General features: G+C 39.1%; 1 protein-coding gene across 5 annotated transcripts in view; it reads right to left on the bottom strand.

Annotated features, from left to right (window-relative positions):
* Window positions 1-21,525, bottom strand: part of wnk3 (WNK lysine deficient protein kinase 3) — a 148,966-nt gene extending 127,441 nt beyond the window's left edge. For 2 of the 5 annotated variants that reach the window (XM_062971194.1, XM_062971190.1), the window contains exon 1: window positions 10,540-10,677. The gene's annotated coding sequence lies outside the window, so the exon portion shown is untranslated. The other 3 variants (XM_062971191.1, XM_062971192.1, XM_062971193.1) reach the window with 3 other exon arrangements.
* Between the last annotated feature and the right edge of the window lie 4,784 nt (window positions 21,526-26,309).

Here is a 26,309-nt window from a genome sequence, read left to right on the forward strand (position 1 = left end):
AGGATGAGGCCCCCAATTAGTCCCAGTTAGATTTCTGTTTTCACACTGGAACGGGTAGTAGCAGCAACTGTAGCTGATCTCATCCACAGTGGTGGGGGTATAGGGAAATCCAGACAATGCAACTGCAATGGGAAAAGGCCACCTCACAAAAATTACAGTTTGTTCTGCCCTCCCTTTCCAGTCCCCATACATCGAATCATTTAGGCCAGTATTACAGAACCTCTTGACCAAATATATGCCAGAAATAAAAAAGACAATAATACAAGAGAATACCAACAAGATTACATATCAAACACAAGAAAGCCATAAAAGGCAAGTGGATTTCCTTTTGAAATGTACACAACTTACCCAAATAAGGGAAATTACTAGAGAGTGCACATCCTAGCAAAACAAGTCAACAATAAATGCAAGGAAAAAATAAAAATGAATTCCAACACATCAAAAGTATAGTATAAAATGATCAGATGACAAGAGATAAAAAGAATACAGAAGGTGAAGAGGAAAACTGTAGAGAGGCAACAATAATTATTTTCATCTGTCTTTATGAAAGAACTAGCTGTGCCCAGCCATGCGTTGCTGTGGCAAAGTATGGTGGTATGGGAAATAAAGTATTGAAGAATTGTTGATAGTTAAGGTAAAGGGTAAAGGTTTTCCCCTGACATTAAGTCTAGTTCTGTCTGACTCTGGGGGATGGTGCTCATCTCCATTTCTAAGCCGAAGAGTCGGCGTTGTCTGTAGACTCCTCCAAGGCCATGTGGCATAACTGCATGGAGCGCCGTTACCTTCCCGCCAAAGCAGTACCTATTGATATACTCACATTTGCATGTTTTCGAACTTCTGGGTTGGGAGAAGGTGGGACTTACAGTGAGTGCTCACTCCGCTCCCCCAATTCGAACCTGCGACCTTTTGGTCCACAAGTTGAGCACTTCAGCGCTTTAATATGCTGCACCATCAGGGAATATTATTTCCTAAAGCTTGTGAATATACAATATTTCCGTTTGTTCTTCTTCTTTTTTTTTTGTCTGTTGGAAGCAAGTATGAATGCTGCAATTAGGGAAAATGATTAGCATGTAATGGCCTTGCAGCTTTAAAGCCTGAGCTGCTTCCTCCCTGAGGGAATTTTTTGTTGGGAGGTGTTAGCTGGCCCTGACTGTTTCCTGTCTGGAATTCACTTGTTTTCAGAGTGGTGTTCTTTGCTATATTTTATGTGTTTCTACTGTCTGAGTATATGAAGAAGTACCCATATGCAGTGGCTGAGCGCACACAGTCCAAAAAAAAAAAAAGGCTGTGGCCCTCTGAAAACAGAGGATTTGCCAGACTTTGGTGATGGGAATACTTGGTTGGAGGTGTTAGCTGGCCCTGATTGTTTCCTGTCTGGAATTCCCCAGTTTTCAGAATGTCGTTCTTTATTTAGTGTTGTGATTTTAGAGATTGTATTGTTCTGTTTTATTATACCACAGGATTTTTTATATATTCTGAATTTTTGAATACTTGGAGGCAGATTGTGTTCATTTTCACGGTTCACAGCGACACAATAATAATAATAATGACTTTGGTAATACACACCGCTTCACTCCCTTCTCAGCTTCCTTTCTGGAAGAATCCTTTCTTGGGAGGTGCTAGCTGGCCCTGATTGTTTCCTTTGTGGAGTTCCCAATTTCCCTGCTTTCAGAGTGTTGCTCTTCATTTGTTTTAGAGATTATATTGTTCTGTATTATTATACCACAGTAATTATTTGATATTACAGTATTTATTTATTTACAGTATTTATATTCTGCCCTTCTCACCCTGAAGGGGACTCAGGGCGGATCACATTATACACACATAGGGCAAACATTCAATGTCCATAAACACATCAAACAGAGACAGAAAGATGCAGAGGCGATTTAACCTTCTCCTGAAGGGATGTTCAATTCTGGCCACAGGGGGGAGCAGCTGCTTCATCATCCACTCTGATGGCACTTCCTCATTCCAACTCTTAAATTAGTTAAACTTGCCTCCCCACTTTTATAAGTGGTACCTTATTTCCTACTTGATAGATGCAACTATCTTTCGGGTTGCTAGGTCAGCAATGAGCAGGGGCTATTTTTTTATTTTTAATTGACGGGTGCTCACCCCGCCACGGGCTGGCCTCGAACTCATGACCTCATGGTCAGAGTGATTTATTGCAGCTGCTCAACAGCCTGCGCCACAGCCCGGCCCCTGAATCTCACTTATTCAACATTCGCTTATCCAATGTTCTGGATTATCCAACACAGTGTGCCTTTTAGTAGTCAATGTTTTTGTAGTCAATGTTTTAAATTCATTGTGATATTTTGGTGGTAAATTTGTAAATACAGTAATTACTACATAGCATTACTGCGCATTGAACTACTTTTTCTGTCAAATGTGTTGTAACAACAATTCTTTATTGATTAGTCACTTTTGACCATATCAAAACATGCAAAACATACAATAAGTACACTTACGCATACATACAATAAAACCATGTAAAGATGCAAAACATCCCGACCTGCGGCCTAATAACCCGCTCCTAGATAAGTATGCAAATACAGAGTAAAAAGGTTAAAATTAGTAATTTCCTGAGGTAAGGTTTGAACGAGGGGTAAGTAAAACAACTGCAACTCTCCTGCCCAGGTTGTTTGCAAAAATGACACTAAAAGCATATGCTAACAGGTGCAAATATATGATATACAACCAACAGTTCACCCCTGAGGCCAAAAGCCAGATGAGCCTTGGACATTCCCATGATAATTCTTCAACTGTAAAAAAAAAAAAAGACCCAGCTTACATATACAATCTCTAGCTTAAAAATATTACATTTTACTTCTGAATCTCTGCTTCTGTTTGCTTGCTGTTTTATTTCAAAAAGTAAAGAATGATGAAAGTCATAAAAAACATATGGAATTACTAACTTAAACATTTGTTATTGTTTTTCCACCATCAAAATCTCAGAAACTCTAATGTACTGCAATATACTGGATCCACATAAATTACCCAGATGGTACTGTTCCATCATCAGGTCAGAGGCCACTAGAAGGTGCTAGAGAGAGACAGATAGTCCATTTTATGGACAGGGGTATTGAAGGAGGAAAACCATTTTTGCTATTTATTCCCCCTCCCCACTTCCCATATCATAAACGAGGGTTGTTTCCATGACAGGGACACGGGTGAGGGGAATAACAAGAAAACAGGGGGGAAAGTTTTTACTCCTTCAACCCCCTCCCCCCTCCTGTAAAATGGACTATCCTTCTCTATCTAGCACCCCCTAGTGGCCTCCGCCCGGATAATAAAACAATACCTGCCTGATTAAAATTAATAGACAAAATAAAAGAAACTAACTAAAAACACTAATTGGTATATTGGGCTTTCAAGAAATACAATGCAAATCAACTGTTACAATTTGAAGGAGGGATATTTTAAGACAAAATGAGAGAAAATGTGAAAAATACAGCTGAGGATGGTCAATAATAATAATGGTTCCCAAACTAAAGCATACCTGAGACATGTACGGTAACTGACCTATTAGATAACTGTTTGGTGTTGAGGGCTTTGAACAGGAGACTGTAAGCAGGCAACATTAAGCAAAAGTATGGACCTTATTCTGCACTGCTTACTAAATTATGTTGTCTAGGACTGGTTCACCATATTTTAAGAAAGATGACAACAACATGCATGAAAAATTGCAGAAGTGAGCAAGGCTATTGTGCTTGCAGGCAGCACAAACAGCAATGGGCATGAGTTACAGCAAAATCATTTGGACAGGACATCAGAAAGCCCTTCAATATTATAAGAACTGTTTGGCAGTGGCAGGGGAAGCATTTTTTAAATGTATTGTCATTTTTCATTGAGATTAACTGAAAGAAATACTGGAATATGTTGAGATAAGACTTTAATTATACTGAATCCTGCAGTCATAGAAACTTCAACTGGATAATCCTTGTTTCCCCTTTCAACTTTAGATGGTTGTGCAGCAAGGATTAGAACTTTACAGCCTTCCAAATGCTATTGAACTACAATTCTCACCCTTAACCAACATTGCCTATGCTGACTAGTATTGTTGCAAACTGCAGCTCAATAATATCTGGAGAGAGGCAGAATTCCCATTTCTGTTCTACAGATGAAGAATAGAGGCCTAAATAGTTCCATCTAGAATTAAACAGATTCAATCATCTGTTGAATACTAAATTATTGAAAAAACTACGGGTAGATTGTTTTAATTACGCTGTTCTAGTGAGACTAGCCATTGAATCTATTGTTTCTGTTGTTGTTCTGTGTCTTCAAGTCAACTTCAATTTATAGGAATCTCAACAGGAACGTATTATGGGGTTTCTTGGCAAGATTTATTAAGTTCTAGAAAGTGTAAGTTGCCCAAATTCAACTACGCCTAATCAGCTATTTGAATTCTAGATCGTTGAACTTCCCTAATACAGATGTTCAAAATAATGTTGTTTAAAGAGACAGCTATTTTAACCTATAATCTTGCTTCTTAAACCTAAGTCTAAATGTACTGGATTGTGTGAATGAACACATGGTTTGGATTAAATTTCACCGTATTACTTCTGAAACACTGAGTAGGGTTTCTGATGGCCAGAGAGTCAGTCCCGTCTCCCCTGATACACCTCTTCTCCATCCTGACAACCCCTCTTTACCACCAGTTTTCAAAACCTCAAAAGTGTGAGATCAACAAAAAATGAATAATTTTCATATATATTCTTGAGCATGCTCTCTAGTCATTCTTGGCACAAACACAACATACCAGAGGGAAGATTGCAACAAAGAGATCAGATCATCAGGGGCTGCTAAACCAAGTGGGAAGCAGTCACAACTTTCTTTTGAAGAAGGTTTTTTTTTGTTTTTATATAGGCTTAGCAAGCAATTATAATATAATACATTCTGAATCATAGAAGAACACTCTCCACCGCCACCCATCAGGCTGTCTAATAATTATGGTAAGCTTTTACCACAAAATTATTTTATTTGGCCCTATCAGTCATAGATAAAGTGATTCTCAGAAAATATGGGACAGTGGACCTTACCAGTTCATTGATCCTATATGGAGCCTACTAGTTTAAACTGTCTCAGTGTCACCATGATCACTATAGATCATAACACCAGCGAGTACAAGCAAACCTAAAATAAGAAGCAAATCTCAGAATGCTTGAATGATCTAGAAAACAATGTGTTGTGGCAGGGCTTGGAAAACTTACTTCTGCCCACAAACTTCACCAACAAAGCCAGAGAGACTCTGGGAATTGCAATTCAAAGAATTAAATCTTCTGAGCTTTGCATTAGTCAGATAGGAATGAGGGGGAAATAAGACAAGAATGTCTCCCACCAAAATGCAGATAGATCCCTGGTGAAGTACCAGCAATCAGTTGTTGGCATCTAAATAATTGATACCATATTCCATTGTTGGTGCTGAATTTTTTCTAGGTGGTGTTTAGAGTCAGAAGCTGTCGCAGTTCTACAAGTGTCATATAATATTGTTCTGGATTAGCAATTAGCACATCTATAACGTTTTTTTTAATGCTGTCTTAAAGTTTGGGTATTTTCCACAGGTTAATAATCATAAGCTACACAGAAACTCCCTATGTTTTTGTCTAGTTTCTACTGCACCTCTGAATATTGGCTAAGATGAGAAGTAATTGGAGCTTAAGTTGCCTTCCTGCATTTTAAATAAACAGTTCAACATGAATGAAAGCTGCTGTAGCGTAGGAGCAAAGGATGTCAACTGCAAGCCAGGAGGACTCCAATTCAAATCTTACCACAGCTATGAACTCACTAGGTTGACTGTCAATCAGACACTCACCTAACCGAAGTTCCAACCTTAATATGGGGAACACTGCCTTTGATGAAGAATAGCAGCACAACTAGTAATAATAATTATCTTGTTTGCTGTGTCATAATAAAATAATAATAATAATAATAATAATAATAATAATAATAATAATAAATGGAATTAGTGTGTTGTTATGATACTCTTTAGGCAGATGGTTTTAATAATATATTTTTTTCTTTGTACCCTGCCACCATCTCTACAAAGGGACTCGGGGCAGCTCACAGAAGCACTTCAAAGTGACACATATAAACAACAGTACATAAGCATAAAACAGCAATATAAGTTTTAAAAAACACACATAACACACATAAAATCCATCTGATAAAATTGTAAAATTCCTAAAACACAGTATAACCTGCAAACAAAGCTGGCTATCTGTAGTAACAGATCAAGGTGCAGAGTGTAGCAATTGGTGGACTCTGAAGCCTGAACATATATTACACAAAGTCTGTCTAAAATACCATGTTTTTAAACTAGCCCGAAAGGCTTGGAGAGTGGGGGCTAACCTCTAGGGAGGATATTCCAGAGCCAGGAGGCCACCACCGAGAAGGCCCTCTCTCTCGTTCCCACCAATGGTGCTCAAGATGGTGGTGGGACGAGGGAAGGGCCTCCCCTGTTGATCTCACAGCCTACAGTCAATTCATAGAAGGAAATGTGATCTCAATAGGTTGGCCCAAAGCATATAGGACTTTATAGGTAATAACCTGCACTTTGAATTGGGCCCGGAAACTTGTTGGAAGCCAATGGAGCTGCTTTAAAAGGGGTGTGGTACACTACCTAAAACTAGCCCTGGTTAGTAATCTGGCTGCCGACCTTTGCACTAACTGCAGTTTTCGAATTGTCTTCAAAGGCAGCCCTACATAGAGTGCATTACAGTAGTCCATTCTTGATTTAACTACGGTATGGACCACTGGGGCCGAGTCAGGCTTTTTGTGGTATGGTCGCAGCTGATGCACAAGTTTTCGCTGTGCGAAGGTCCTCCCAGCAACTGCCAACACCTGAGTTTCATGTGTCAACAATTAATCCAGAAGAACCCTGAGACTACGGACCTGTGTCCTCAAGGGGGAGTGTGAACTCATCAAGCACTCAATACTCCGATCAGCCTCGCAACTGACCAGGAGGACCTCTGTCTTGTCTGGATTAAGCCTCAGCTTGTTAGCCCTCTTCCAGTCCGTCATAGCTGCCAGGCACTGTCCAGGATCTGGGGAGCTTTCTTGGAATTGGGTGGAAAAGTAGAGTTGTGTGTCATCTGCATAGAAATGGAACCCAACTCTAAAACTCCAGATAACTTCACCCAGCAGTTTCATGTAGAGAAGCATGGGGGAAAGAATGGAACCTTGCGGGACCCCACAAGACAACAGCCAGGAATCCGAGCAAGTGTCCCCCAGCATCACCATCTGTATATGATCCTCCAGGAAGGAGCGGAGCCACTGTAGCGCAGTGTCCCCAAGACCCATTCCGGAGAGCCAACCCAGAAGGATTGTATCGAATGGTATCAAAAGCCACTAAGATGTCCAAGAGAACCAGCAAGGACACACTACCCCTATCTAGCCCGCTGGGGAGATCATCCAGCAATGTGACCAAAGCTGTCTCCGTTCTTTGACCAGGCCTAAAACCAGATAATTGGTTTCATCCAAGAATCCCTGGAGTTGAGAAGCCACCAAAGCTAATTTTCCCTAGGTTTACACAGAAGCAATGCGTGAAGAGACAATATTGTCATTGGGAGCAGAAAGTTGATAAAGGTAAAGGTTTTCCCCTGATGTTAAGTCCAGTCGTGACCGACTCTGGGGGTTGGTGCTCATCTCCATTTCTAAGCCGAAGAGCCAGCGTTGTCCGTAGACACCTCCAAGGTCATGTGGCCGGCATGACTGCATGAAGCGCCATTACCTTCCCGCCAAAAAATAATTAGTTCAGAAGCTCTGATATAAAAGTAATTTTTCTTCTCCCTGCCTGGCATTCTACCAATGATTCCAACACTTTAGCATAAGGCTCACAACTATCTTGCTTTCCTAATCTCAGCCAACCAAACATACTTTATGCAAAACAAAAACTGTAAGGATTCTTCAAGTTAAGAGCTACATCCTGAGACGGGCACCCTAGAACCGCTTTCCTGCTTCCTTCAAGGCTTAGGGAGACACCAGATAGACCAAACTGGGTGTATAGATAATTCTTATTTGCTTAGCAAGCAGGCATATTAAAAAGAAAAAAATAGACACTATTGTTGGTAGTGTGGACTTTTTGGGTACAAGATTTAAGATATATATATATATATATATATATATATATATATATATATATATATATATATGTATGCCATTATCTTACAATTGACACAAGAATTAAACCATGTATCTCACTTTCAGAACTGTTCATGCTTTCATTTTATTTTGAAACATTCCATACGAATTAGAGCTTTTCCTCAAGGTTTAAGAGATGGAACAGTTCTCCAAACAAATCCAAGCTACAGCCTTACTGGGCCACAAATAGAAATGTTTAAAATCAGTCAGTAAAATATTCAGTCTTTTGTAAAGAATCCTGGTCTTTGTCCAAGGGAAGCACTGGGGTTCAACTACAAGTCAAAACCACATGCTACATTCCCAGTGAGTTCACACACAAAAATTAGCTGACTAACATTTTAAAAGAGAGATATTGGAATCTGAATTAAACATTTCAGTGGCAATCTTAAAAAATAATATTGCTTCTATTTTCAGGCTATATTCTGAAGAAGTTACACTGTGGTTTTCTCATATTTACATTCACTCATATAAGTTACTCATAGCCAAAGGGAATGAAGCTCATTCTCATGACTAATATAAAATCAATCACAACATTTTACAACACACAGAGAGAACACGATGAAATTAGAACCTCACATTATGACAAAATACTAACAAGGATGATGAAGCATTAAATGTTCCTTGTTACATTTAAATTATTTTGTTAAGAAACAAATTGTTTCCCTTTTTCCAGGGGATTCAACTTCCACCTCTATTTGGTGAATTCAAGTCTACCAGAGTTTCTTCTATGCTACTGAAGCTGCAAGAATATGCTCAAATTTTAAAGTACAGGTTTACTTTTCTGAAATTTTGGCCAAGTAGCCAAAATTATTAGTCACAATAGATTTCACTTCTTTTGTGACCTACCTGAGTTCCAAATCCTGATTTTCTTCCCTGGGTAAGTAACATACACCCAACCTTGGAGGAGGGCTATGGCAAACCCTTTTATGAACAAATCTTGCCCCCCCCCCCAAAAAAAAACAAAAACCATACAAGGTGTGCTTTCAGTCACTGGAAGTTGGAAACGACTTGAAGGAAATGCAACAATAGGAATGTAAAGGAGGAACTGAATTGTAGGATGTATTTAAATGCCTCTCTTTACAGTATTAAGCAATGTTTTAAAAATACTACTACCGGTACTTCTTTTTCTGATTGACATCTTGCTATGCAAAATTAATACTTATCATTTACCAACCTACTTATAAAGGGCATTATATTTTCATTTCAAGCACAACTTGGATATCAAAATACCACATAAAGGCATGATATAAATCACAAAGTAAATACATATTGCTATGATTAATGATTCTAGACAATAATTATTTTTTAAAACACTAAGGAAACTAAGGGAATGTCATATTTCATTTTGGTGATTACCCATGGAGAGGTTCCCCCAGATAGAAATGATCTCTCGCATTAAAATAGTTCATTCACAAAGCTAGATAATTTAGAAACACAAATGTAGTAATATTTGCTCAGAAGTAAATCCCACTGTTTCTCATACAGCATTTTCTCCCAGATAAGTATGGTAGGATTATATTTATTTCTAAACAAATATTCTCTATATTACTCTTCCCTCTCTGAGGTGGGAGCCCTGATGAATCCATCTGTAAAATTCCTAGGGGTGGAGGAACTATACAGCACACACAAAGGTCTTTAAAAAAAAGAAAAAGAAAAAAATTCTGCAGAATAAGGTTGATACCACATCACAGCAGGGTAGATGCTAACAAACAGTAAGAGAAATCACTAACAAATAATACAAGCAAAAGGTGCTGAATGGGACATTTGTAAAGGCACAAATAATATATGGCAAAGAAGCTCTTTTTTCTTTTCCAATTCAGTTAATTGGAATTCTATACACAGCTTTTTACACACACGCACAGTTACTTTCAAGCATACACACTCTTCTCTTCTTCTACATAAAATATCCATACAAATAACAATTCCATCTTTCCTCCTTGTCTCATCGTGTTTGAGCACATGATTAAACCTACAAAGAAATTCCATCCTCTCTGACTCCCCTCCCCGTATTTACACACGCACACCTGTCTCCAAAACCAAACATGGCTCACAGATGAAATGCTAGAGAATTTTTGTTCAACCCCTCCTCCCCCAATCTCCTTACAGAAAATCTTACTGATACTTGACCACACATATTTTCTGGGAATTTAATCCTGTTTGAAATAAATTAATTTCCAATAATGGCACATTGTATTACAATGCAAATCCCCTAGCTGAATCCATTTTTCACCCCACCACCACTCTAACAGTGATCAGGACCACAATCCATCCAGACATACTGTAGTCACATGCACAAAAGCCGCCCAGACCTCCCTCCTCCTCTTGCGCTCTCCTGTTATTACCCACCCATCCTTTAACGTAGTTGAGGGGAGACCCAGTCTTTCTACCACAGCTCCTTACCCAGAATTACATGGCTGGAGTTAGCGCCAGGGGGGCTGCATCTCTTCATCTCTGTGGATTCCTCTCAAACAAACCTCATGGAAGCGGCAAAGAAGAGGTGGGGGATGCTCACTGCATCAAGGGAGGAAAGACCCCCACCTCCTCACAAGGAAGAACTTCCGGGTAATAGAGAGCCTTGCCTATTAAGCAGGTGAAGAGCAATCCTCTCCTTTCCACCTTCTGTCTGGGCTGTACTATTCTGAGGAAACCCCTGCCCCGCCCCCTCCTCCCCACACACTCACACAGACACAGGCGCAGAGAAGCAGCAGGAGGAGATGCAAGCAAAGGCAGCCCTTGCACAGCTTGACATGCCAGCAAAGTCTCAATGAAGCGAACTACATTGGGGTAAACCATCTATCCTAAAAAACAGAGGGGGGAAAAGAGACAAGTACAGATAAACACAGCATAAAGGCAGATCACCCGGATGTCAAAGGGATATGGTTTTTCCCATCCTCACCAGTGGAGATTTCCACTCTCTGCAATGAGAATTAAGTAGGAAGAAAGAAGAATATGGCATTAGCTTATTTGTGAGGAAGTTTGCCATTTAATTTTGACTGCTTAAAGATTTGATAACATGGGGCATCCTGCTACCCAAGCTTAGTCAAATGCATGTACATGTACACGCACACATAGGATGTTTCCTATTATAAGCAGCTTTATAATAAAAAAATAGCGCAACCATTTAAAAATACACTCAAAACACATTTGTACCTCATACAATTTCTAATTTATCCCCACATATTGCTCAGGTCAATGGAACATACGCAGATGCACTATTTTTAACAGCCATCAGCTTTCACATTTTTATGTATTGACGCTTTCAACTCCTTCTTTTTGATGTTCCACATTTTATTATTTTACAACCTGGCATTGAAAACAATGTGATTGGCATTGTGATCACTTGATGTACATAAGATAGTCAGCACTGTAAAAATGCCAAATAGCTGCTTATACCTCTTCAGAGAATTTCCACTATTTCCTCAACCTTTTTTTCTCATACAAAAAAATCTGTTAAGAACTAGAAAACTGCACAATATCTTTTAAACACAGAAAACCTGCCCTTATTAATTGGGTAGACTTTTGTTTGTTTGTTTTTTAAAAAAAACCATTATAATTTTAAATATAAATTCAGGTTGACCATCCCCTATCCAAAAATGCTTGGGACCAGATGTGTTGGATTTCAGATTTTATAATACCTAATAAGATACTTTGAAAATGGGACTCAAGTCTAAACATTAAATGCAATTATTTTTCTTATGCATCTTATATACATAGCCTATAAGTAATTTGATACACAATATTTTAATAATGTTTTCCATTAAATAAAGTTTCTGTGCACTGAACCATCAGAAGCAAAGGTGTCACTGTCTCAGGCACCAATGTGGAACATTTTAGCTTTTCGAGCATCTTAGAGTTTGAATTTCTGGATAAAGGACCTGTACTTATAAAACTGTTCATGGGAAAATATCTTGTAAAAAGAGACACTCCCTAATCTCTCTAATATGCAGGTCATAGTGCTGTAAGCAGTGCTTCTTATTCTGTTTGATTCAGTATATGAGCATTTCCCCCCCCCCCTCATTTTGTACCAGGAACCAGCTCTATCTTTGTGCTTACTGATTACATTTTTTTCTTTTTTCCTGGAAATTCTCTGCAAAACAGCAGTCAATGGCTCGTCATCAGTTTATGGACTATCACTGTGAGTTGCTCTCATCAAGAAGAGTACTGCAGAAAGAGGTACTCCACAATCTGGTGCCAGTTTCCAGAAAAAAATGAAACATAGTCAATGGGCACAAAGATGGTACCAATCCTTGGCACATTTGATTTTTTAAAATAATTAAGATGACGCCTGCTGCTATACTAAAACACAGGTATATCATCTGAAAATAAATATGTTTTTAACTTCCAATTTATTGTTCTAGAAGCAAGGTTTTAAGAGTTCTGTGATGATAGAATAAACTGTACCATTTCAGACTAAAGCACATGGGAGAGAGAGCAGTGCATTTTGAACACAATGCTGTTAAAAGCTCCCACCTAATAAGAAACCAGGATAAAAAGCAAAAGAGCTGTATTTGAAAACTTAGCATCTTCCTTCATTGTGGGAATACTTTTTATATGAAAAACAATTGAAAAATAGGAATTTCACCTGACATGATACAATCTACAACCAAAGAGTCTGCCACTTTATATATGTAGACCAGGTAGAACTTCACACAGTTCAGAGTACTAGTTTGATTTATTAAGAGGGACTACTCAGTGCCCTGTGTGAAATCCCCAACACCTCTTCAAACCCATGGCATTACTCCAAGTTCCTCAGTGGAGAATCAAAGTGTAAAGAGCTTTCTGAGGAGACGAAGCTGGAAAGTCAGTACAATACCTAAAATACATATGATTAATCAGCAACAGCCAGTGGTTCATGGTCTCTCATGAATTTGATGTGTGCGCACGCACACACCAAACTTCTGAAATAATTCATTACATCTCATGCTGAAATTAATCCAAAAGAAATAACCTTTTTATAGTACCTGCTTCACCAGCAAGGCCCCAAAGAACTTGTTAGAAGCAGAAATGTAGCATGTGGAATCATAGAATGATATAGTTGGAAAATCCATCAAGGCCATTCTGTCCAACCCCCTGCCACGCAGGAAAATGCAATCATGGTACTCTTTGCTGATGGCCATGCAGTGTCTGTTTAAAAACCTCCAGAGAAGGAGAATCCACCACATCTCAAGGCTGCATATTACACTGTCAAACATCTGACAGGAAATTCCTCCTAATGTTTAGGTAGAATCTCTTTTTCTTCCAATACTCCATGTCCAAGTCTCTAGAGCAGCAGAAAATATGATGGCATCATTTTATCCCATCACCACAGGTGTTAGATGGAGAAAGCCACATGAGCTGAAAGTTCTTCCTCTATAGAACTGAGAAAGACATGAGACTGCCATCCTGTATTGAACATATTATGTTTTGCTACAGGTGATTCAACCTCCATCTTTTGCTAATGGATCTATATGCAAACCTGACAGTATGAGAAACACACCAAGATTTCAGAACCAGCCATAATAAATAAGGAAATCACATCAGCAAAATGTTCCCTCACTCCCCTTATCCACCATGGGATACAGTTTTGTGAGAAGAGGTAAGTGAATGCCCTTTACTGTAAAGCAACATATACATGGAACTTGCTCTCTGAATATTTACAAGGCACCACCTTTTGTCTTTTAAATCCTGTCTCAAAACCATCTTCTTCTATTTGTTAGTATTTCTATTATTTGTTATCAATTCAACTTTAAGTTATGATAGCCCTGTGAATGAGAGATCAACAGGATCCCCGATTATCAATTGCCCAGCTCAGGTCTTATAAACTCAGGGCCCTGGCCACCTTGATAAACTCAATCCACATGTACTGTAATGGAGTCTCTCATGTTTCCTATCACCTTCTCATCCACTTAATCCTGGTTTCCAACTGTAACTAAGGTTGAGGTATGCGTAAGACCATTTCCCCACATCTTTCCTTCGTATCTACCTCTCTCTCAGATTGTTTCTAATTGTTTCTGTTTCAATTATAAACTTCTCTGGGGCAAGGGGGGCTTCTTTACTGTATCTATACTGTATACTGACAGTGCTGTATAAGGTATCAAATATTTGATCACAATTTTAAAAAATCATTGTTGTACAAAATATCTATATTGCATTTATTACTGGGGATAAATGTTTTCATACTTCTACCATTTTCAAAATTCAGTTTTAAAAATAGCAAAACTAAAATTATTGTTATTATAGACAAACTGGAATTTCTTTTCTCAGTGAAGACACACGATGTATTTTAGGGGTACTGGGAAACTCTGCAATGGAAAATGACTAGCAAAATTAGGACTATATGGGATAAAAATGATTCAAAAATTACAGAGCATGGTTAGTGGGGCAAAAAGGGCATCACTGTTTGTTTTGTAGATATGTATTTCATCCAATGTGCCCTACCATGCTGAACTAAACACTTGAGAGACCAGTTCAAACCACTTGAATGTAAAACCTCATAAAATGATCAACTACAGACTGGCTGATTAAACTAGATGACATTGCAGACATGGATAAATAAACTACTTGAATTAGATAGAAGCCATTAAAGGGTTTTAATAACAATGATTCTCAAGGAAATATTAAGATAGAATATCAGTGTTAGATTTTGAAAAAGTAGGATGAAACCACATTGAGAAGTTCATTTAAGGTTTTTAATTAGAAGTTAATTTTATAAGAATCATTAGTTGGAGAAACTGCAAGTTGCTTCTTCTAACATGATAAATTAGTTGGGAGAGTTGGAAAGCTTTTCCCTTTTTTGGTTATTCCTTCTTTTGTAGTGTACATTTGTACATTGCATAGATGGATAAACTAACAACTTCAATTAGAAAGAAGTCAGTAAAGAGTTCTAATAACAATTACAAATTCTCAAATACTGGAAACTAATCATTGTTTTCTCAAGGGAATATTGGGAAGGAGGGAGGATATTACTATTATTATTTACATCCCACTTTTTCTCAAGAATGATCAGTATTACATTTTGAAGAACAGCAAGATGAAATGACATGAAGAAATTAATTTAAGTTATAATTAGAGGAAATGAGATGAACCTCTAGTTAGAGTGGGAAGCCACTGGTCTTTCTCCTCTTTTTGTTCTTATTCTTGTTTATACTGTGATCGAGATGACCACCCCCCCCCCCCCCAGGACTTTGTAAAAGATAGTTCAAAAGTCAAGACTTTATGTTCTATATTCCATATATTTATAGTAGAAGGTGATTGAGACTTTTTACTGGAGTTTACTGTGGATTATCCCTGCACTCTGAGGCAAGAGATAACAACTTCATGAATTGTAAAATCATGCTGCTAAAACTCCACTTTTATGAATTTCCATATTGGGTTCCCCAGATGTTATGAACTTCGTATTTATCAAATGTCTTTCAATTGTTTATATCATTCATGATTCCCCCTTATGCAATGTAACTCACTTTTATGGATTCTCCCTTATTTCCATGAAATCTATCTGTCTGCCTATATGTATTTGTACTCTTTGGGATCCCCGGAAAATATGTATTTTCCCCAGCAGGGTTTATATTCCAACTTTGTTTTATTTTTCATTTTATTTCATATAATTGTCAAGTCATGAAATTAAATAGGAAATATTCTGAACTCAACCTGAACCCTAGAACCCATCCCAGCTCCTATGACCCAGCTTCCCCTTCCCAAAAACAAAAGGTGATTCGCCCTCAAGGCAAACATTGTCATATCTCCTCCAAAGGGAAAACCAGGACGTCTCAGGAAGACGCCCTGCTGCGCCCATTGCCACCCATCCTTACTTCCCCCCTGACACCTTAAGGCATATCTGAAATCAGTGTACATGACAGGAACCCCTGATGACTGTCATTAATCCCTTTAGAAATCGGCCGGGCAAGGACTAATCTGATATTTCCTGCCCTGTCACTTCATTGTTTCAATAGCTCCCGCCTCCTCCTCTCTGATTGGCCCGAGTGGGGACAAAAAGCGGCTCCCCATTGGGCCAGCAGAGCAAGGCGGGAAACGAAAGCCCGCCTCGTTCAACACTCTAGCCTATCCGCGATCAGATGGGCAGGGGAGCGGGGCGGGAAATTCAAAGGGCTGTCAGACTGAAATTTTGTATAAATATGGCTGTATTTTGATTATATGGTACGCTAGTAGATTGAATGATCGCTATTAGCGTCCTTTTCAGCTGAATCGCTCAATAAAGACTCCTTGGCGGATTTTCCTTCAACTTTGGCGGACCTTCTTCATTTCGGCTTCAGGTTGTATTGCGGCTTATATTCTCCTTTTGGCTTCGCCAAGGTCCGTTCCCTCCGGACCGGGACGGGTCTCTCCTTAAGGGCCCGATCCCCTAAAACGCGGTCGACAACAATACAGGCAGTCACCGAGTTACAAACATCTGACTTACAGTTAAGAATGGGGGTTAGACCACAGGAAGTGAAAGAAATCTACCACTCAGAAGGGAAATTCACTCCTAAAAAGTGTTATCATGGGGAAAGAGGTTTCCACTGAAGCTTTATCACTAATCCTTGTTTCCACGATAAGCCACATGTGTCAAAATCAATTGCCACAGGGACAGAAAGTAAGGTGAAATTTTCTGAACAGGGGCACAAACAGCAACACAAACATCACAGTGGTGTTAATCCTTCCCTATGCTATCCAAAACTTATATATGTAGTTACACTTAAAAATGAACCTGGTTTAAGTGTTTGTAAAATGTTCACTATTTTGTATACTGTTTACATTGAATGTTGTTTGTTAATGTTAGTATAATAAAATTTATGAAAAAAATGAACCTGTTTTAAAATTAGAATAAATGTTAAAAAGTAATGTCTGAGATACTGTATTTAATTATGAGAAACATCAGATAAAGTATTCTTTGTTTTTGCACTTCTATGGAATGATAAAGCAGTTTGTGTTTTCCATTAATAACAGAGTTATCCATATTTTTAACGGTAGACATGAAGAAAACATGTAAGGTTACATGTCGTGTTTTACATGCAGAGTAAGTTTAACAAATGTGGTATTTGAAATGAAGGACGAAGTCCTGTACCAAGGTAGGAACTGTTGGATTCCGTTTCCTGGAAAAGCATTAATGCTTCCTGGGAAACAGAATTCAATAGTGCTAAAATCAAGATTTGGAAATTTAAATAAAATCTGGAAGTGCTTTAACTTTGCTTGATTGTACTATGTTTAACTTATTTTAAAATAAGAACTAATTACTTACTCAGAGGGAGATTTATACTGTCAAGTAATAGAAAGATAGATAGATATCCTAGATCTGTCTCTCCATTTGTCAACCCAGGTAGATGCAACGGTCAGGAGTGCTTACTATCAGCTTCGGCTGATACTCCAGCTACACCCCTTCCTAGATTTGGGAGACCTGAAGATGGTAGTGCATGAGCTGGTAACGTCAAGGTTGGACTTGCAATGCGGTTTACATTGGGCTACCCTTGTATCAAGTCCAGAAACTCCAACTGGTTCAAAATATGACAGCCAGACTGATTACAGAAACATCTAAGAGTGAGCATATTACACCTATCCTAGGTCACTCCACTGGCTGCTAGTCAGTTTCTAGGCAAAGTACAAGGTATTGGTTTTGATCTTTAAAGCCCTACATGGTTGGTAACCTCAAGGCTGGACTTCTGCAATGCGGTTTACATTGGACTACCTTTATATCAAGTCTGGAAACTCCAGCTGGTTCCAAATATGGCAGCCAGACTGGTTACAGGAACATCTAAGAGTGAGCATATTACATCTATCCTAAGTCACTCCACTGGCTGCCAAGCAGTTTCTAAGCAAAGTACAAGGTATTGGTTTCGATCTTTAAAGCCCTACATGGCTGGGTTCAGGTTACCTACAGGATCACCTTCTCCTATACAACCCGCCCCGAACACTGAGGTGATCTGGGGGGCAGTTACTCAAACCAACCAGAACTCGACTGGCAACCGTCACTCAGAGGACATTTTCATCAGCCGCTCCATGAATGTGGAACAACCTGCCAGTAGAGCTCAGACAGCTAAATGAGCTGTCGGAATTAAAAAACCATCTAAAGACCCATTTCTTCCAGCAGGCCTACCTAGACAGTTTTTTAAACATGAATTTTACACATGTTCTTTGTGTAATCTACATTTTGTATATTTTAATACGTATTTTATAGAAATATGTTTTAATATGTGTATTTGTGTTATTTTTACAATGTTTATGTGTTTTAATTATACTGTAACCCGCCTTGAACCACAAGGAGAGGCAGGTAAGAAATAACATTATATATATATATATATATATACACACACACACACACACACACACATATACACACACACTTTTTTTGCTTAAGACAGAAAAAAGTGTAAAGGTTATTTAACTATAACTGAGTTAGTTTACATGCTACGAGAACTGTTGTGTTGAAAATGCTGAGATTTTGAGTATTAAAATGCATTTAAAATGTTCAACATGGAAAAATAAAATTTTAAAAAATAATGAACCTGTTCTGACTTACAAACAAATTCAACAAGAACAAACCTACACAACCTATTTAATTCATAACTTAAAGACTGTCTGTATTGTGCAACTTAAGTTTTTGTGATGCAGTTTTATTAATTGTATCTGCTACAAAACAGGCACTTTTTGTTGAGTTGCAGGGTAAGAAAAGCAGATGGCATAATCAGAAGGATGGCCTATCTCAGGCGAGTGTGATTGCTCCATCAATGTTTTGCATTTACATAAATGATCAACCACTGTGAGAAGAGACGGGAAGTTTCATCTGTGCTAATGATTGTACCATCACCACTCAAGCAGGGCGCTTTGAAATGTTTGAACAGAAACTCTACAAAGTTTTAGGTGCTCTTACTGTCTATTACAGGGAAAACCATCTGATCCCTAATCCATCTAAAACACAGATGTATTCTTTTCATCTTAACAACAGACAAGCAGCTCGAGCTCTGAGGATTACCTGGGAAGGAATCCCACTGGAGCATTGCAGCATACCAAAATATCTGAGAGTTACTCTAGACCAGGGGTCCTCAAACTTTTTAAGTGGAGGGCCGGTTCATGGTCCCTCAGACTCTTGAGGGGCCAAATTATCATTTGAAAAAAAATACGAACAAATTCCTATGCACACTGCACATGTCTTATTTGTAGTGCAAAAAATCCCCAAAAACAACAATTTTTTTATTTACTACATTTATACCCCACCCTTTCTCACCTCAAAGGGGAGTCAGAGCACCTTACAAGTTGTATGTACATATAATATATATTATTAGCATATCACAATATTAGCATTATATATTACTATATTGTACTATACCACTATACTGTAATATTATTAGTAATATTACATTTAATACATACTGTATAATTATTATATTGTATTATTATTAGTATTATATTGTATTACATTATATTATTATCAATATTATATGTATACACAATATATTATATTATTACCATAGCACAATATTAGTAAATGAAAGAACAATACAATATTTAAAAATAAAAACAATTTTAACTAACATAAACCTATCAGGATTTCAATGGGAAGTGTGGGCCTGCTTCTGGCCAATGAAATAGTCAAGTTAAGTAGGATTGTTGTTGTTGTTGTTGTGTGCCTTCAAGTCATTTCAGACTTTGGGAGAGGCTAAGTCTAAAACTGAATGTGGGGGCCAGGTAAATGACCTTGGAGGGCCGCATCTGGCCCCCGGGCCTTAGTTTGGGGACCCCTGCTCTAGACCATGCTCTGACTTATAAGAAGCAGTGCTTGAATATCAAACAAGAAGTGGGTGCTAGAAATAATATCTTATGAAAGCTGACTGGAACAACCTGGGGATCAAACAAGACACAGTGAAGACATCTGACCTTGCGCTTTGCTACTCTACTGCTGAATACGTATGCCCAGTGTAGAATACATCTCACCACGTTAAAACAGTGGATGTGGCTCTTAATGAGACATGCCGCATGAACACAGGATGTCTACACCCTAAACCACTGGAGAAATTATACTAAAGTAAAGGTTTTCTCCTGACATTAAGTGAAGTCATTTCTGACTCTGCTCATCTCCATTTCTAAACCGAAGAGCCAGCGTTATCCGTAGACTCCTCCAAGGTCATGTTTAGCCAGTATTGCACCACCTGACATCCACTGGGAAGAAGCAGCCAACAATGAAAGGACCAAAGCATTGACATCTCCGGCCCATCCTCTGTTCAGGTGTCAGCCAACAAGACAATGCCTTAAATCGAGAAATGGCTTTCTAAGATCTACAGAGATACTCACAGGAACATCTCAGCAAACAAGAGTCCAAAAGTGGCAGGCTAAAACCCAGAACCTCAATCAGTGGCTTAAACCAGTTGAGAAACATGCTCCTGGGCACACTGAAGACTGGGCAACTTGGAAGGCACTGACCAGACTGCGCTCTGGCACCACGAGGGACAGAGCCAATCTTAAGAAATGGGGATATAAAGTGGAGTCCACAACATGCAAGTGTGGAGGAGAGCAAACCACAGACCACTCACTACAATGTAGCCTGAGCCCTGCCACATGCAGAATGGAGGACCTTCTCACAGTGACACCAGACGCACTTGAAGGGCCCTTCCACACAGCCATATAACCCAGAATATCAGGGCAGAAAATCCCACAATATCTGTTTTGAACTGGGACCCTTTCCACACAGCTGGATAAAATCCAACATTTTCTGCTTTGGCAGTGTGGACTCAGATAACCCAGTTCAAAGCAGATATTGTGGGATTTTCTGCCTTGATATTCTAGGTTATATGACTGTGTGGAAGGGCTCTGGCCTATTGGAATCCAAACTGACATACTGTATATTCCAGTTCAAAACAGAAAATGTGGGATTTTATTCAGCTGTGTGGAAGGGGCTGAAGTGACCAGGTTCATTCAGGTCAAAGGAAATTTAGTATAATGCCAAGTTTTTAACTTTGTTTGTGGCTTTTAAATACATTATAACTGTATTTTCAATTCGCTTCTGACACAATAAATTAATAAATTAATTGTATTTATATTATTTTTAGTTTTGTTGTCTTTTTTATGGTTGTTTTAGACTATATAAAAACGTGTGGCTTCACAAAAGATGCTCTACCCTTGTTTTCAGCCTGACCTACCTTGTGAGCACTGCTGAGGGAATACAATGGTGAGGGACCACTGAGGTCCTTGAGGGCAAAGAGCATTTTGAAACTGGCAATCCTTAGAATGAGGTGATAGAGTCTGCACCCATTTCCGAAATCTCACTTCGAGCCTCCTTTTCGGTTCACTGACCTTTCTCTGCCTCCCTGAGCACAAAGCATCTCCCCTCAGGGCGGGCCTTGATAACCAACCATTCCCGGTCCTTAAGGGACTGCTGCTCTCTCTGAGGGGAAACTCAAGCAATGAGGCGAGGGAACGAAAGCGGCGTGACGTCGGGCCGCTAGGGGGAGCGCGCGAGACACTCAGTGCGCGAGTGCGTGCGTGTGTGCGCGCGCGCTCGTCTAAGATGGTACCAAACTCGGCCCTGTTCAAGGCTTTCTCGAAGGCGGCTCCCGAAGCCATCTCCGCGCGCTCTACTGCGCGCAAGGCTTCACGGGAATTGTAGTACCGCGCCTCCTTTCGTGTGGAAACACAGAGCGGGTATGGCGGGAGGACAGCAGCAGACGGTGGGAAGGCGCCGTCCGTCCGCCATTTTGTTTCCTTGTGGTCCAACCAACGGTAATGTATGACAGCAAGAAAAGTGACACACCCACCCACAACAAAGTTGCATTTAATATACTAAAAGAGAGACCCTTTATTTCCTTTTTCTGGTCATTCCTGCGTCACTCACAAATTCAGAATCTTTTTGAACATTTTGCCATTCTAAATAAGGAACACCATTTTGTTCATGGGATTGTACCTAATGGGACTTGAAGGCACAAAACTGCATCTACACCAGGCATGGCCAAAATACCTGGACGGCCCAAGTTTGCCCATGCCTGATCCACACTGCCTGATCCAGTGCAGTTTGACACCACTTGAACTGCCATGGCTGAATGCTATGGTATCCTGAGAGTTGAAGTTTTGCAAGGTCTTTTGCCTTTTTAATATTACAGTAGAGTCTTGCTTATCCACCATAAACGGGCCGGCAGAAATGTTGGATAATAAGGAGGGATTAAGGAAAAGCCTATTAAACGTCAAATTATATTATGATTTTACAAAGTAAGCACCAAAACATCATGTTTTACAACAAAGTGACAGAAAAGGCAGTTCAATACACGGTAACATTATGTAGTGTTGTAACTTTGAATTAATTGCTCCGTTGAAATCACCACTCCCCAGATTTTATCCTTTTATAAATCCATGAATTACTTTTGTCAGCTTTTTAGAGAACAATGTCAATTAGTATTAAATTCAACATTCAGAATATTTTTGACAACTATACATTTTCAGAACACAAGCTTAACGTTCTCATCTCTAAAATTTTGCCATAATACCTATACCATGGAAAAGAAGATCACATCAAATAGTTCCAAAGAGATCTTCATCATGTCTTTCTTCAGAAGAAATTAAACAATATGTTAGAAATTTAGATTTTATAATGGTCACACTTTCCATTCTAAACATGGAATCCCCGCATTGAAATAGTTTTTCCTTCTAGAAACCTTTTGAAGGGTTCCCACCTTTCCCAAACTCCAAAGGGTCTTCTGACTGAAGTTATCTCATCAGAATATCCATCTCAGCCACCTCTGCCACTTTCACAATCCATTCCTCCACTTCTGGTGTTTCTTCCAATTTCTAAGATCATACATAAAGGATTCTCACAGCAATTCTCATCAGTGCGAAGAGTTTGTCATGCGACTTCAGAAATGACCTGTCTGTTATTCCTAATAGGAATGCCTCTGGGTGCATGGGTATTTTTAGCTTTAGTACAATCATAGAATGATAGAGTTGAAGAGACCTCGTGGGCCATTCAGTTCAACCACTTGCTAAGAAGCAGGAAAATCGCATTCAAAGCACCCCTGATAGATGGCTATCCTCCAATGAGCCTCCACCACACTCCAGGACAGAGAGTTCCACTGCTGAACAACTCTCACAGTTAGGAAGTTCTTCCTAATGTTCAGGTGGAATTTCTTTTCCTGTAATTTGAAACCATTGTTCTATCTTCACTCTTCCGTATAGTCTTATAATTGGTTGATAAAGAAATGTGTTTTTTGAAAAGTCTGTATTTTCACATACGTATTTTTAGATTCAATAAATTTGTGTTTCTAATGAGGAATGGCTCTACAGATAGGCTTTCAAAAGTGAGCCTTTAGTGAAGATGCGGTAGAATCCCGAAGAAGGGAGGTTCCCGAAAGAAGCATTTGGGCCCGGGCTGTGGTGTAGACAGGAGAGCAAGCCAGCTGCAATTAACTGCAATGAATCACTCTGACCGGGAGGTCATGAGTTCGAGGCCCACTCGGAGCCTATGTTTGTTTGTCTTTGTTCTATGTTAAAAGGCATTGAATGTTTGCCTATATGCGTAATGTGATCCGCCCTGAGTCTCCTTCGGGGTGAGAAGGGCGGAATATAAATGCTGTAAATAATAATAATAATAATAATAATAATAATAATAATTTACAACCTGGAAATCTTTGTTTGACACTTTCCCAAGGACACCTCAAGTGTCTTACTCATTGCTACAGAGACTTTTAAAAAACACATTCCTTTCCCTTTGTTTATCAACCAATTATAAGACTATATGGAAAAGTGAAGCTATAACTCTGACAGTTTGAACTACCTTCGCAAGGAGTATACAGATTACCAACGGGACTTATATTTAAAATACTGTATGTACGAGTGAAGACAAAAACACTGATTATATGAGTAATCTCTACAAAGAAAAAAAACTGCATTATTGGGTATTATATATCTTTGTTCAGCTATTCATTTCTCAGTTAAATTGACTCATATGTTTAAGTCCTGTATAACACTATTGTGTATAACAAGTTGTCGTTTCACTATTTGGTATTTGATATAGATATTTGTGCCTCTTAGATAATCTCCAGGGCAGCAGAAAACAAGCATGCTCCCTCCTCCCTATGACTTCCCCATACATATTGATACATGGCCCTCATCATGTCTCCTCTCAGCCTTCTCTTCTGCAGGCTAAACATGCCCAGCTCTATAAGTCACTCATCATAGGGCGTGTTCTCAGGTCCTTGATCGTTTTAGTTGCCCTCCTCCGGACACATTCCAGCTTATCGACATCTTCTTTAAGTTGTTGGTACCCAGAACTGAGCACAGTATTCCAGGTGTGGTCTGACCAAAGCAGAATAGAGAGGTAGCATGACTTCCCTGGATCTAGACACTATACTCCTACAAGCTGAAATCCCATTGGCTTTTTTAGCTGCCACATCACATTGTTGGCTCATGTTTAATTTGTCTGTGAGGACTCCAAGATCCTTTTCACACGTACTAATGTTGAGCCAGCCATCAGGCATAGTACTTTTTCAATAGTTTTATGGATCTCAACAGCTCTTGATTAACTGCCCTGAGTCCCCTCAGGGAGATAGGGCAGAATAAAAATTAAAGTTTATTATTGATTTCATAGCACTGAGGCATGGTGGCTAAAGTGGTGTCAAACTGCATTAATTCTATGGTGTAGATGCACCCATACACGGAAGGACAAGTTGAATATCCAGCTCTTTAGAGTGATTGTGACTACTGGGGGTGCATCTACATTGTAGGATTAATGCAATTTGATGCCACTAACTGCCATGGCTCGATGCAGTAGAAGAATTAAATATGTAGCTTTGAAAGCCTTTTCTGACAAAGAATGCTGGTGCTTCACCAAAAGTACAAATCCCATTATCCCATAGCACTGAGCCACGGCTATTAAAGTGGTGTCAAATTGCATTGATTCCTCAGTGTAGATGCACCCTGGCTGCTGGCTGTGCATTGCTCTGGAGAGGGTTACTTGAGGCGGCAGCCAGATCCGAAAAACACAGTGCCACGTGATATTAATATCTCCATAATTACATATATTTATACAGTTGGGGAAGTGAGAGAGATGGTAACACAGGATCCAAAAAGATGCAATGCAGGACGCTTGCCCATTGTGCACAGATCTTCTGATAGTAAAGCAATAATGTGACCCACATGTTCTTGTGAAATACTGATTATGCTTGAAATTTCTCTCTGAGTGATACGACGATCATCCTGAATCAGTCTGTCAACCTTTTGCTTCTGAAACTCGGTGGTTGCTATCACAGGACATCCAACTCTTTGTTTGTCATGCAGGTCAGATATTCCCACCTCAACATCTTTGAACTTACTCGCCCAACGATGCACAGTGCTCACATCAACACAATCACCACAAATGGTTTGCATTCTCTGATGAATCTCCTTTGGGGTGACACTTTCTGCTGTCAAGAATTCAATGACTGCATGTTGCTTAAGTCGCATTGACCGACCGTCTGCACAGGGTTCCATACTTTGCACTTTAACAACACAACCGTTCAATGCTAAGGCTTCCTGTCAAATTGAACTGTAGAGGAGGATCTACCGAACAAGCCAGTATCTTCCGCATACCAGTACTGCCATCTGTTGAGTTACGAAGGTGGAGGCATTACTTTTCATTCAACCCTTGTAACACAATTTTTGTTACTGGGTTTAAAATGTCATTTCCAAATTGGTTCTATCATAAAAACATGGTAAAGGTTTGTTAAACAGCAAAACTTTGTTGTCGTGGGACATCCTACAGCACATTTTGCTATAGTTTAATTAATTTTAATTAAATTTATTAATTTAATTTTAAATGCTGTAAATAAATAATAGTTCTTCAATGAATTTCTCACAGTCTCAACCAATTCAACATAGTTTGTGGCAGCCACAAAAGCTAAATTTCTGGAGTATAACAACTACTTTTAAAGTATGTACGGTACGGCACAATTCATCAGGAAATAATACTTTCAAACCAGGGACAGAAAAGTTTTCAAGTGTTGTTACATAGTCTTACATGGGCAATAATCAGGGCTCTTGTATTAGTACACGTAATGTACAATGAAGCTATTGTCTGTGTTCATAGCTCTGTGAATGAATTTGTGAAGGCCATCTTTTCAGCAACTTGTCTGAACATTTTTAAATGTCACTGCATGTGCCACTTAGGATTAAAACACATGGGATGAAACATACAGAAGGAAAACGCAAAGTGTACTGTAGAAATGCAGATTAGACATGTGAAA

The sequence above is a fragment of the Anolis carolinensis genome, chromosome 2, assembly GCF_035594765.1.
Source record: "Anolis carolinensis isolate JA03-04 chromosome 2, rAnoCar3.1.pri, whole genome shotgun sequence".
NCBI lineage: Eukaryota > Metazoa > Chordata > Lepidosauria > Squamata > Dactyloidae > Anolis > Anolis carolinensis.